The following is a 13,605-nucleotide window of genomic DNA, read 5'->3' as shown; positions in this document are numbered from 1 at the left end:
CCCACCCTTGCGGAGATGGTGTGGGAAGGCCCTGGAGCCTGGGTCTCAGGATGAGGGCGGGCCTGGCTCCCACCTTTGCCTGCAGAGGGCAGCCTGGCGTCAGGCGTCCATGTTTCTGGAGAAACGGAGACAGAGGAGGGTGGGATAAGCCGCTTGCAGTCACATAGCCAATTGTTAGGGCAAGATCCAGGGAGCGGCGTGCCAGTTACCACACAAACGTCACCGTGGCCTGAGATGGTCCTGGGAGCATGGGGGAGGGCAGACCAGACACCCCGTCCTGAGGTCTAGAAGGGTGTCACACAGCAGAGTCCTGATGGCAAGGCGATCGTGGGCTGGAGGGTGGCCTGCCTCTGAGACCTTCTCCGACCTGTGTCTGCCCCCACGTCTCTCCGCACCTGCTCTCAAGTCCTCACTCTGAGCTCCAGTTTCTGCTTTCTTCTGTCTTCTCCCCGGCTTCAGTCTCCTTGTGAGACGGCGCTGAGTCTTCCTGGAATGTCCCCAGCACTTAACACAGTGCCTGACATATGTGAGTAACAAATAACGAGTGCTTATTAAATGAAAGAAAGAAAGAAAAGAAAGTGAAGTCGCTCAGTCATACCCGACTCTGCGACCCCATGGATAGTCTGACATTTTCTTTGGGGAGAAAAGTTTGCCTTTAAGCTGGTACTTTGAACAGGTAAACTAAATCACCATGAGCTCAGACGTGGAAAGAAAGTGGTGTACTCAACCAGGGTATTGAGTAGGTCGCATATAAGTCTGATGGTAAAAGTAGCATTTCAGACTCCTCCTGGGGCAGGGTGGCCCCTGTGGTTTCTGACCTGTCTTTGAGTGCTGTTACTGCAGGAACCAGGGTGTCACTTCCTCCACAGCAGGGCGTGGAGTGAGCTGGGCCCCGCACTGCGGTCAGCCTGTAACCACCAAGGCTGGGTTCCTACAGCAATTGTGGAAGAACTGGGCTGTTTGGTGGTTCCCATGGAGATGCCAAGCAGCCAACGCCTGGTTGAGGTGCCCTGGGAGCAGAAGCCCCCAGCCCCGGCTCAGCTCTGCTGAGCTGTGGAGCCTGGGGGTTTGCTCCTGAGTGGGGGCTCAAGTGAGCACTGGGAGGTGGAGGCATGAGGTCCAAGGGGGACCTGGGGTCCACCATGGGATCTGGGAGGCCCCTGGGGTTTCAGCAATTACTTTCTTGCATTCCACCCACTCTGGAAGCTTTTCCAGATTCATCAGGAGATAACTCTGCTTTCTGCCTGCCCCTCCACCCCCTGACCCCCAGAACAGGCCCTGCTCTTGGGAGCTGCTTCCACACCCCCGGCTCAAATCTTGGGCTGACAGTGCGTGTGCAGATTGCTTTATTTACTCATGTTTCCAGGGGCCAGCTTCTCCTACTGGGACTCTAGGCAAGGTGCAGACTGCATTCTCCTTCAGGAGATCTGGATTGCAAAGTTCCAGCATGTTCCTCAGGGGATTCAGAGGCAAGTCCACATTGGAGAACCCAGGCTGGAGAACCCTCTGAGCAGACACTAACCAGCCTCTAACCTTTGAAAGTGTGTTTTTTTTTTTTTTTTTTGATTCTGCAAATGTGTTTTCACAAGAGTACATTCTCACCAAGAAAATGTGTGCAGATGAAGCTGAAGGGCTCTCTGTGCCTGCCACCCTCCATCCCCCACCCTCTCCCCCAGGCCCCCACTATTTTCCTTCTGGTGTGTAGCCTTTCAGGCTTCTTCCTCATGCATTGTCATACAGGTAGGTAGTGCAGAAAAACACAGGGTTTAAAAACCACACATACCATACTCTGTGTATCATTCTGCAGCTTACTGTCTTCACTGAGGAATATGTCTTAGGGACCTTTTCCTGTTGGCACCTTGTGATCAGCTGCACCCTTGGAGCTCCTGGATTTGGCTGCTTGGTAGGAACTTGGTTGTTAGAGTCCTGATCTAAGTGTGGCAGCCAGTAACAGTAAACGACTAGAATTCAATGAATTCAGTAAAGTTGCAGGATATAAAATTAATACACAGAAATCTGATGATATCTATACACTAGCAAAGATCAAAAGGAAATTAAGGAAACAATCCTATTTACCTTCACATCAAAAATAAAATATCTAGGAATATACTGACATAAGAAGACAAAGGACCTATATTCTGAAAACTTTAGGACACTGATAAAGGAAATTGAAGACAACACAAACAGATGGAAAGATATAGCCTGTTCCTAGATTGGAACAATCAAATTCTTAAAATGCCTGTACTAACCAAGGCAATCTACAGATTCAATGCAATCCCTATCAAATTGCCAATGGCATTTTTCACAGAACTAGAACAAAATGGCAACCCACTCCAGTGTTCTTGCCTGGAGAATCCCAGGGACGGGGGAGCCTGGTGGGCTGCCGTCTATGGGGTCGCACAGAGTCGGACATGACTGAAGCAACTTAGCAGCAGCAGCAGCAGCAGAACAAAATAGTTTAAAATTTGTATGGAAATGAAAAAGACCCTGAATAGCCAAAGCTATCTTGAGAAAGAAAAAGAAACTGGAAGAATCAGACCTCCTGACTTCAGACTATCCTACAAAGCTACAGTAATTGGAACAGTATAGTACCAGCACAGAAACAGACGTCTAGGTCAAAGGAGCAGGATAGGAAGCCCAGAAATATACCCACGCACCTATGGTCAATTAATTTTTGACAAAGGAGGAAAGAAAATACAGCGGAGAAAAGACAGTCTCTTTAATAAGTGGTGCTTGGAAAACTGGACAGCTATATCTAAAAGAATGAAACTAGAACATTCTCTAACACCATATTAAAAAATAAACTCAAAATGGGTTAAGCACCTAAATGTAAGACCAGACGCTATAAAACTCCCAGAGGAAAACATAGGCGGAACACTCCTTGACATAAATTGCAGCATATCTTCTGAATCTGTCTCCCAGAGTAATAGAAATAAGAACAAAAAATAAACGGGACCTAATTAAACTTAAAAGCTTTTTCACAGCAAAGAAATGATAAACAAAACAAAAACCTACAGAAAAGGAGAAAATAGTTACAAATGATGTGACCAATGAAGGATTAATTTCCAAAATATACAAACAGCTCATGCAACTCAGCAGCAAAAAAAAGAAAGAAAGAAAATAACTCAATCAAAAAATGGGCAGATGACCTACATAGCCCTTTCTCCAAATGCTCAAAACAGATCAAAACGACAATGAGGTATCACCACACAGAGACCAGAATGACCATCAAAAAAGTCTACAAACAATAAATGCTGGAGAGGGCGTGGAGAAAATGGAATCCTCCTATACTGTTGGTGGGGATATAAATTGGTACAGTCACTATGGAAAAATGGTATGGAGGTTCCTTAGAAAGCTAAAAATAAAATTGTCATATGATCTTGTAATCTCAATCCTGAGCACTTATCCTGAGAAAATTATAATTCAAAAAACACACCAATGTTCATTGCAGCACTGTTTACAATAGGCAAGACATGGAAGCAACCTAAATGACCATTGACAGATGAGTGATGTGTGTGTGTGTATATATATATTTAAAAAGAATGAAACAATGCCATCTGTGGCAACACAGATGGACCTAGCAGTTATACTAAGTGAAGTAACCCAGACAAAGACAAATATCATAGTATCACATAATATTGCTTACATATAGAATCTAAAAAGATGCAAATAAACTTATTTACAAAACAGACATAGACCCACAGACACAGGAAAGAAGCTTACTGTTACCAAAGTGGAAAGGGGTGGGGGAGGGGTAAATCAGGAGTTTGGGATTAACATATACACACTCCTATATATAAAATAGATAACCAACAAGGACCTACTGTATAGCGCAGGGAACTATACCCATTATTTTGTAATAACCTATCAGCTGTGTCCGACTCTGCCACCCTATGGACTGTAGCCTGCCAGACTCCTCTGTCCAAGGGATTCTCCAGGCAAGAATACTGGAGTGGGTTGCCATGCCCTGCTCCAGGGGATCTTCCCAACCCAGGGATCAAACATGGGTCTCCTGCATTGGCAGGTGGGTTCTTTACCACAAATGCCATCTGGGAAGCCCATAAGGGAAAGAATCTGTAAAAGAAAATATATGTGTCTATACTGAATCAGATTGTTATACACCTGAAACTAACTCCACATTGTAAGTCAACTACAACTTTTTTTTAAAGTGTGGCAGCCAGGAGCAAGTGGCTGGGCTAGCTGTGTCAAAATTTCCTCCATGAGCTACAGAAAGGGAAGAGCTGTACCCTGTAGTCCTGGAGACACGATCTGGCATAGTGTTTCAAGATCTGGGTGGCCATTAGATACTGGTGATCTGGAATGATCTCCATTCATTCATTTATTTAATAACAACAACAAAAAATGCCTACCCTGGGCAGGAAAAAGGAGCAGTAATTAATCCCTGCTCTTAAGATGGGCCTTAGAAGTTGGCACAGGGCTTCCCTGATGGTCCAGTGGTTAAGAACCTGTCTGTCATTGCGGGAGACAGGGGTTCAATCCCTGATCCAGAATGATCCCACATGCCCGCAGAGCAACTAATCTGGGTAGGGCGTCTGCTGACTGCTCTCCTCTTTCACGCCGTAGACTTGACCGGTGAGCCCAGAGCTGCAGAGTTGACCCCCTGGGCTGTGTCTTGGCTCCCCTTGACTTCTTTCAGGGGAGTCACCCTCCCTCCCTGTACTGTAGACATGGATTCTGAGTGGGAACAGATACATTCTTACATGACATCACTCCTGAAATGGTTGTGTCACTCAACTCCCCTTGGTTGCGCTAGAACCCCAGCCAGGCCAATAAGGGTCCAGCTCTAGGATTTTTCAGAATTAAACACTTTTCTCCCTGGCATCCCAAGTGTGGAGACGTACACCTATGAGTCTCAGCTGCCTGGAGAAGATTGTTTGAGAGATTAAAGCTGATTTGAGAAGGAAGCAAAGAAAAAAGCTGAGAGTCCTGATAACTTTTGAATTTCTGGAAGTCAGTTTCTTCTCTGATCTAAATTTCTTAAAGATTTGTTTTCGTGTTCATCCTCAGTCCTGTCCAACTCTTTGTGACTCCATGGACTGTAGTCCACCAATCCATGGGATTGTTTAATCCCTCTGTCCATGGGATTCTCCAGGCAAGAGTCCTGGGGTGGGTTGCCATTTCCTCCTCTAGGGGATCTTCCTGACCCAGGGATTGAACCTGAGTCTCCTGTGATCTCCTGCATTGCAGGCTGACTCTTTACCCACTGAGTTTCTTTAATCAGTTGATATTTAACTCTGCCACTGATTGTCAGTATTAGCATGATATGATTCTGGACATGAAATATTAGCTAGGCAGTTGTGACTGGGGGTATAGCTCAGTGGTAGAGCATTTGACTGCAGATCAAGAGGTCCCTGGTTCAAGTCCGGGTGCCCCCTTGTTTTCTTCACTCACAGAACCCACCTTAGGGCTCATCTTTCAGGAGAGAGTATTTGGGGGGAAAAGGTGAGAAACGGGAGATTAATAAAGAGCTGGAGAGATGGATGCTGGGTAAACAGACTCAACAGATGTCCACTAGAGGGAGTGAACAGATTGAGACTTGAGACAACAAAACCACGTCTGGCCCTGCACGCTCTGGGCTGGAGGAGACAAGACAGGAAGGAGAGACGCTAGACTGCTGCCTGATGGCAAGATGAGCTGACCCTACCCCTGCTCCCTCTCCTGGGCCAAGGCTCTCTCGCTGCCTTCTCTTTCCCCTTCCTCTTGCTGTGCACAAGGGTATTTGCAAGAAAATCATTTCTCATCAGTCTGCACATCTCGGCTCAGTTCACAAAGGACTCTGGGCTTTAGGGGCAAAGGCTAACCCTGACGGCCTGAAATCACAATGATCACGCTGTCCCTTGGCAGTTATATCTGCAATGGGCACAGTTCTCTGAACCATGAACCTCCTTAATCAGCCAGGGGTCCTCAGCACCTGGCACAGAGGGGAACACGGTAGGGGCTCAAAGGATGTCTGTTGAGGGACTTCCCTGGTGATCCAGTGGTTAAGACTCCACACTCCCAATGCAGGGGGCACAGGTTTGATCCCTGGTGGGGGAGCGAAGATCCCAAATGGCACAGCCCAAGATAAAAAGAAATATCTGTTGAAGACATGAACTGGCTACAGGCCCCTCCCCACTCTCCCCTTCTCCATGTTTGACCTCCAGAGTCCCTTCAGCATCCTTTCCCTTCTCACTACAGCCTTGCCCCCAGCCTTTCCCGGGTGCAAATCTGGAAAGGAAGTCCTTGCTGAAAAGGCTCAGAGAGAGGGTGGGCACCTGGAGAAGGTCCTGCAGGTCAGCACCAGGCTCTGGGGAATCCAAGCTGGTAGAAAAACATTGAGCTTGTACAGAAGTACCTGGAATTTTTCATGTGTGGTTCAGCCACCTGGCCCAAGTCCTGTCCTTCGTTCGGCCCTAAACTCAGAGGAGATCATTTCCCACCTTGAGGAGGTAGGGGCACTTCCCACAGCTGCTCATGTAGGATTTATTTCCCTACATTTATTTCTTTCATTCAACAAATATAAATTAAAATATTTACTATGTACTAGATTTGGAGCTTCCCAGATGGTCCTGGTGGTAAAGAACCTGCCTGCCAAAGTAGGAGACACAAGAGATGTAGGTTTGATCCCTGTGTCAGGAAGATCCCGGAGGAGGGCATGGCAACCCACTCTAGTATTCTCACCTGGAGAATCCCATGGACAGAGGAGCCTGGTGGGCTACAGTCCATAGGGCCACAAAGTTGGACACGACTGAAGTGACTTAGCACGCACGCATGATGTACCAGGGAGAAGGCGATGGCACCCCACTCCAGCACTCTTGCCTGGAAAATCCCATGGATGGAGGAGCCTGGTAGGCTGCAGTCCATGGGGTCGCAAAGAGTCAGACACGACTGAACGACTTCACTTTCACTTTTCACTTCCATGCATTGGAGAAGGAAATGGCAACCCACTCCAGTGTTCTTGCCCAGAGAATCCCAGGGACAGGGAAGCCTGGTAGGCTGCCGTCTATGGGTTGCACAGAGTTGGACACGACTAAAACGACTTAGCAGCAGCAGCATGATGTACCAGATTCAGGCTCAGGGTTGAGCATCCTTAAGAAAAGTGAGGCGGGATCCCTGTTCTCAAGGGGCTCATGGAGCAGCAGGCGGGTCCACTGTGGTACAGAAAGTAGGCACCTGAGATGTGTATCTTGTGCTCATCAGTGAGGCTGCTGCCTTCGAGGTCTTGATTTCAAACACAGTATTGGACCATCACCGCTGTCTGCTGACCTTGCCAGGTCTTCTTTCAAGGCACCATACGGCTTTTCATCACCTGCCTCCCCGCCCTGTGTTCTTTCCTCTTGCCCACACAGCTTGGATCCGGTGACCCAGAGAATCAACAGCTCTCTTTCAAATCTCTTACGTATCCGGCCCTCTCTCCCTGTATGGAATCTGCCTGGCAAAATCACAGTGCAGGTATTCGCTTATTCCACGCCCACATCCAAGCAGCCAGACGTTGCAGGGGACAATCACACAGCCATCTTGACAAACTTCACCTGTAACCAAAATCTCGTCTGTATTGGATGTAGCTCGGGTGGCAGTAGTGATAAAGAATCCGCCTGCCAATGCAGGAGACACAATAGAGGCAGCTTCAATCCCTGGGTCGGGAAGATCCCCTGGAGGAGAAAATGGCAACCCATTCTCGCCTGGGAAATCCCGCAGACAGAGCCTGGTGGGCTACAGTCCATAGGGTCACAGCGTCAGACGTGAGTGAGCACACAGCACGCGTGCACACACACACATACACACACACACACACACGGAGGAGTCGTGTATATGCTTGCTTTCTCACTTTCTGAGACGGCTTCTTCACCTCTTCTATGCTCTTTTCAAATTCTCAACACTCCCTCCCTCTCCCCTACTGTAGCTGAATATCTTAACTATTCAGACAATGGATGCAATTAGATGAAAACTATTTCCACCTTTCTCCATTAATTCCAAGCAACCAGTCTGTCTGCATTCATAGCAGCTGCCTTCGCCTCTGTTAAGAAGAAATGTTTTCATTCTCATCTGTCAAGGTCAGTCTATCACTTGTGAATTAAACTCGCTTCTTGACTCCTCAAGGACCCCACTGCGTTTTCTCTCTCCTGCATCAACGTTTAATTCCTCTCTACAGGATTGTTGTCTTAGGCACACCACGTGCCTTAATATCACCCGCGTTTTTAACCACTGGACCACCAGGGAAGTCCCTGATTGAGGCTTTGGGTTGTTTTTTCTTTTTAATATTTATTTTTGGCAGTGCTGGGTCATTGCTGCCCTCGGGCTTTCCCTAGTTGCGTCGAGCAGGGGCTACTCTCTCGTCGTGGTGCTCAGGCTTCTCACTGCGGTGGCCTCTCTCGTTGCAGAGCACAGTCTCTAGGGTGCGTGGGCTGCAGCAGTTGCCGCGTGTGGGCTCAGCATAGCCAGCCCCCCAGGCTCTAGAGTTCAGGTGCAGTAGTTGTGGCGCACGTACCTAGTTGCTCCGTGGCAAGTGGGTCCTTCCCGGGCCAGGGATCGAACCCGTGTCTCTTGTATTGGCAGATGGACTCTCTACCACTGAGCCACCGGGGAAGCCCTAGCACTTACTTTTGGAAAAACCTCTCTTGATCCATGACCCCTCTAGTTCCTGCCCAGTTTCTCTGCTCCCATTTCCCAGAAAACGACTCAGAAGAATTGTCTGTACCTGCCGACTCCACTTTCTTATATCCCAGTCCAGTCCAGTTTTCATTTTATTAATACCTGGTCCATTGAAATGGCCTTCATCAAGGTCATCAGTGACCTGTATTTGAGTAATATTTTGCTGACAGCAGAGACCAGCTCTCTCTGCTCTCTACTTAGCCTCTTGCACTTTTACAAGGATGACCACTCCATCCTCAAAACTTGTGAAGGCTAAGTTTTCCAGACACCTCACTTTGCTTCCATCCTGCCCCACGGGATGCTATTTCTCTGGCTTCCTGTCTAGCTCTCCTCTTCCACAAGCCTGGAAATATTGGGACACCCAGGGCGGTATCCTGGCCTGACTTCTCACCTCTTAGTCCTGTGGCTTCAAATTCCTGTGACATGTCAGTGACTTACGTCCCCAGCCTGGACCACTCCTTACCCTCCAGACTTGAATACCTACCTTCCCTGGGTTACCTAATGGGAATCTCTAGCTTAATTTATCCCATCCTCACCCCAGTCTGCTCCTTCCTAACCCTACTGCAGTGGAGCACAGGGGCCCAAACCCGCCCACCTGCCCCACAAAGAGCCTAGCGGGCCCCTGACTCTCCTCCTCCGGGTTCACACCCAGCAGCTGACTCCCAGCAGCTCCTTCTTCAGAACACTCCCCACCCCACCAACTGTCTCCAGCCTCATCTCCTGGGTTGCACTGTCTTCTTCTTGAGTCCATTCTCCCCACAGTGGCCGGAGCGAGATTCCAAAACCATGGGTCTGATCTCGTTCCCCTGCCACTCCAAACCTCCGATGGCTTCCCCTTGCCCAGACTGAAATAGGAATTAAACCCAGGAGCTTGACAGTAACCCTGGCATCCTGCAGGGAGAGCAGCCATCTGGGGGGCCCCCTGGAAGGCTCTCCAGGTGGAGGCAAGCACACCCCACCTCAATGAAACTGCGTTGTCACCCACCCCTTCCCACCCAGATACCCTGGGAACATCCCTCTTTTCCTAGAACAGGACTGCAAACGCCCAGGACACTTCACCACCCGCCTCTCTCCTCCTCGGGCTCCATCAGTCACCGCACAGAGAGGACCACAAGCTCTGATGCTCCTCCTCGAATCGCCAAGACCTCCAAGGTGAAGGCGCAAGTGTGGCTGCGCCGACGGTGTCTGCCATGATTCACGCTAGCGGTCCTGGCCCCAGCCTTGCTTCCCAGTGCGGGTCCAGCCATCAGGAATATAGAGACGTGTGTGACGGTGGAAGTGGGCATGAGGCCCCGAGGGAGTCAGGGCAGGAGGCAGTGGGGGAATGGGGGGTCTCTACAGACACAGGGACACGTCACCTTGGCTTAACCAACAGTCGTTTGAGACCAGAAGGGTCTGGTTGGTGGATTCTGGGGGTGGAGAGTGTGGAACAGTCCCACCAGGCCAGCAAAAGAGCTTGGTCATGGAGCCAGGCTGGAAAGACAGGGAGGGGTTTTCCATGTCATCCTCTGATACACCTGACTTGTGTGGTTACCTAAAGCTTGAATATTTAGGTCATTTCAAATTCTTTTCCATTTTAAGGAGCCTTGTGATGGATAGGGAGTTTGTTAAGGAATCTTCCCTGGTGGCTCAGCTGATAGAATCCTCCTACAATGCAGGAGACCTGGGTTTGATCCCTGGGTTGGGAAGATCCCCTGGAGAAGGGAAAGGCTACCCTCTCCAGTATTCTGGCCTGGAGAATTCCATGGACTGTATAGCCCGTGGGGTCACAAAGAGTCGGACACGACCGAGTGACTTACACTTACACTTTCACTTTCACTTGGCCACAGATGCTGCGTTTGTTTTTAAAATTTTATAACCTTTTAGCAATAGTCCTGAGAGCTAATGTTTGTTGAATGTTTACTCTGTTCCAGGGACTTCTAAGTGACCTGTTTCATTTAACACCCACATGAGCACCAGCACAGGTACTATTGGTTTTCCCATTCTGTTGTTGTTGTTCAGTCACTCAGTCGTGTCTGACTCCTTGCAACCCCACGGACTGCAGCATGCCAGACCTCCCTGTCCCTCATCATCTCCCAGAGTTTGCCCAAGTTCAGGTCCGTTGAATCCGTGATGCCATCCAGCCATCTCATCCTCTGCTGCCCACTTTAAAGATAGGGAATTAGAAGCTCATAGAAGTGAAATGACTTATACATGATCCCACTGCTAGTAAGTGGTTAAAACCAGGATTGAAACTCAGGACTGGAGTCAACCCCAGTTCTCTCTGATTCCAGGGCCCTAGGATTCCTGCTGCTGTTCTGTTGTTGTTGTTATTATTATTACTGTATGCTCATATGCTCACTGGAGAAGGCAATGGCACCCCACTCCAGTACTCTTGCCTGGAAAATCCCATGGACGGAGAAGCCTGGTAGGCTCCAGTCCATGGTGTTGCTAAGAGTCGGGAATGACAGAGCGACTTCACTTTCACTTTTCACTTTCATGCACTGGAGAAGGAAATGGCAACCTATTCCAGTATTCTTGCCTGGAGAATCCCAGGGACAGAAGAGCCTGGTGGGCTGCCGTCTATGGGGTCGCACAGAGTCAGACACGACTGAAGCGACTTAGCAGCAGCAGCAGCAGATGCTCACTTGGTTCTCTTGCTCCAATCCTTTGTGACCCCCATGGAATGTAGCCCACCAGGCTCTTCTATCCATGGACTTTCCAAGCAAGAATACTGACGTGGGTTGCCAGTTCCTACTCCAGGGGATCTTCCCAACCCAGGTCTTGGGTCTCCTACATTGGCAGGCAGATTCTTTACCACTGGCGCCCCCTGGGAAGCCCATGTTCCCTTGCTAGGTGTCCCTTTTGTTTTCCCACAATAACTCAGGTCCCCCAGAGGCCAGGACTCACAACAGCTTCATCCTCTCCATCCCCCCTACTGTCCTGGGTGTCCTTCCCCAAATGGGATAATCGAGGTAGCTTGAGAAGGCATAGAGCTGACCCAAGGTCAGCAGAGGGAGGTTTGGGGAAGGGTGTTGGCCAGAGGGTGAAGTTCCTGTAGGATACTTCCCGAGAGCAAAGGCACCTCATGACATCTAAACATTGGGGTGCAGATCTCAGCACAGGGAGAGGTCCCTGGTTCTAAAGGTCATGTGAAGCTGGGCCCTAGAAAGCTCATGACTGCCCTGGGGTGCCTCACCCCTAGAAGGAAGGCAGGGAGCCTGATGAATTGTGGGCTGAGGTCCCACCGGGGTGAGGGGGTAACCCAAAAGGTATGTATTGGGCTCTGTAAGGAGAGGGCTCAGTTTTGCACCGAGGGGACTTATTGCAGAGATTCAGAAACACATAAGGAAGACAGGAGTCCTGGGTTTGACTGATGTAATGAGCAGATGATTAGACTGAGGGCACAGTCGGTGGAGGTGGGTGACCCACCTTGGCGTCAGTATGGGTGGGAAGGTGGGCGGAAGCCAGGAAGAGGTGAGCAGCTGGGAGAACAGAAGACAGAGGGCGGGGCAAGGGGATGGTGGGGGGAGGAGAGGAGGCTGTAGTGGCGTAGAGACCAGCAGAGGCCACGACTGGGGGGCAGTTTCTAGGGATGACCAGTCCCAGCTGTGTCCTCTGGCCAACGAGGAGCTGAGGTCAAGGCGCTGGGGAACCAGGGATGGGGGGCCCACCAGCCCGGTTGCAGAGGCCACCCGGCACTACCAGAGAGGTGGAGAGGGGGGAGCAGAGGCTGCTGCATCCAGGCTGAAGATGGAGACTCTGGGGGCCGCCCAGCCTTCGTCCAGCGAAGGGGTGCAAAGTGGGCTGTGCCAGTAGCAAGTGGGAACTTTTGAAAAGAAGTTCTTGAAAGACAGTGTGGCAGCCAAAAGGAGATGAGCAGGTGGGGACCGTGTCCTGGGAGTGAGAGGTAGCAAAGACTGGCGAATAGCTTGAGAGATGGTCAGAAGAGAGGGAGGCTGATATCCACCGCTCACCTGGCCTCGGGGAGCTGGGATGACCTCCCTGAGAGGCTCATAAGCACCCAAAAATGCCATCAGCATCATTAGTAGTTAGAGAAATGTACATTAAAACCATAATGAGAGGCTCAGGGAGATGGGAAGCGGGGAGGCACCCAGAGGCTGTGGACCCCATAAGCACAGATGACTCCAAGGGTTGACCTAAATCCCTTCTGCTTTCTTCTGTTTTCCCCATAAGATGGGTGGACAGGAGCAGCCAGTGCCCCTTCTAGGCGTGAAAACAAATGCTCTGCCTGCTGCTGACAGTGCTGATGGCGGGTAAGGGGAGGGGGAGGCTGCAGAGATTAGGGGAAGGTGGGTCGGGGGGAGATGAACCGGCATGTGTGTCCAAAGTGGAGCCCAGAACCTGCCTTTCCTCTGCTTTTTCTCTCCATACTATTCAGTTCAGTTCAGTCGCTTAGTCCTGTCTGACTCTTTGCAACCCCATGGACTGCATCACGCCAGGCCTCCCTGTCCATCACCAACTCCTGGAGTTTACTCAAACTCATGTCCATCGAGTCAGTGATGCCATCTAGCCATCTCATCCTCTGTCATCCCCTTCTCCTCCCGTCTTCAATCTTTCCCAGCATCAGGGTCTTTTCCAATGAGTCAGTTCTTCACATCAGGTGGCCAAAGTATTGGAATTTCAGCTTCAACATCAGTCCTTCCAGTGAATATTCAAGACTGATTTCCTTTAGGATGGACTGGTTGGATCTCCTTGCAGTCCAAGGGACTCTCAAGAGTCTTCTCCAACACCACAGTTCAAAAGCATCAATTGTTTGGCACTAAGCTTTCTTTATAGTCCAACTCTGACATCCATACATGACCACTGGAAAAACCATAGCTTTGACCAGATGGATGCTATTAAAATACTATTAATAGTCCCTTAGACTATTGTCAAAACCCCAGGCAACGACTGATCTTGCCACAGATTCATTTGAGTTTTGAAAATTAATTTTCAAAACTCAAATGAATC

At 49.6% G+C, this 13,605-nt stretch overlaps 1 non-coding gene across 1 annotated transcript; it reads left to right on the top strand.

The window, feature by feature from the left end:
* The first annotated feature begins 5,324 nt into the window (after positions 1-5,324).
* Positions 5,325-5,396, top strand: TRNAC-GCA. Its single transcript has one exon. It is a non-coding gene; the product is annotated as a tRNA-Cys (tRNA).
* Positions 5,397-13,605: the final 8,209 nt, after the last annotated feature.

The sequence above is a fragment of the Bison bison genome, unplaced genomic scaffold, assembly GCF_000754665.1.
Source record: "Bison bison bison isolate TAMUID 2011002044 unplaced genomic scaffold, Bison_UMD1.0 scf7180017864191, whole genome shotgun sequence".
Taxonomy (NCBI): domain Eukaryota; kingdom Metazoa; phylum Chordata; class Mammalia; order Artiodactyla; family Bovidae; genus Bison; species Bison bison.
This window is presented reverse-complemented; position numbering and strand designations above follow the sequence as displayed.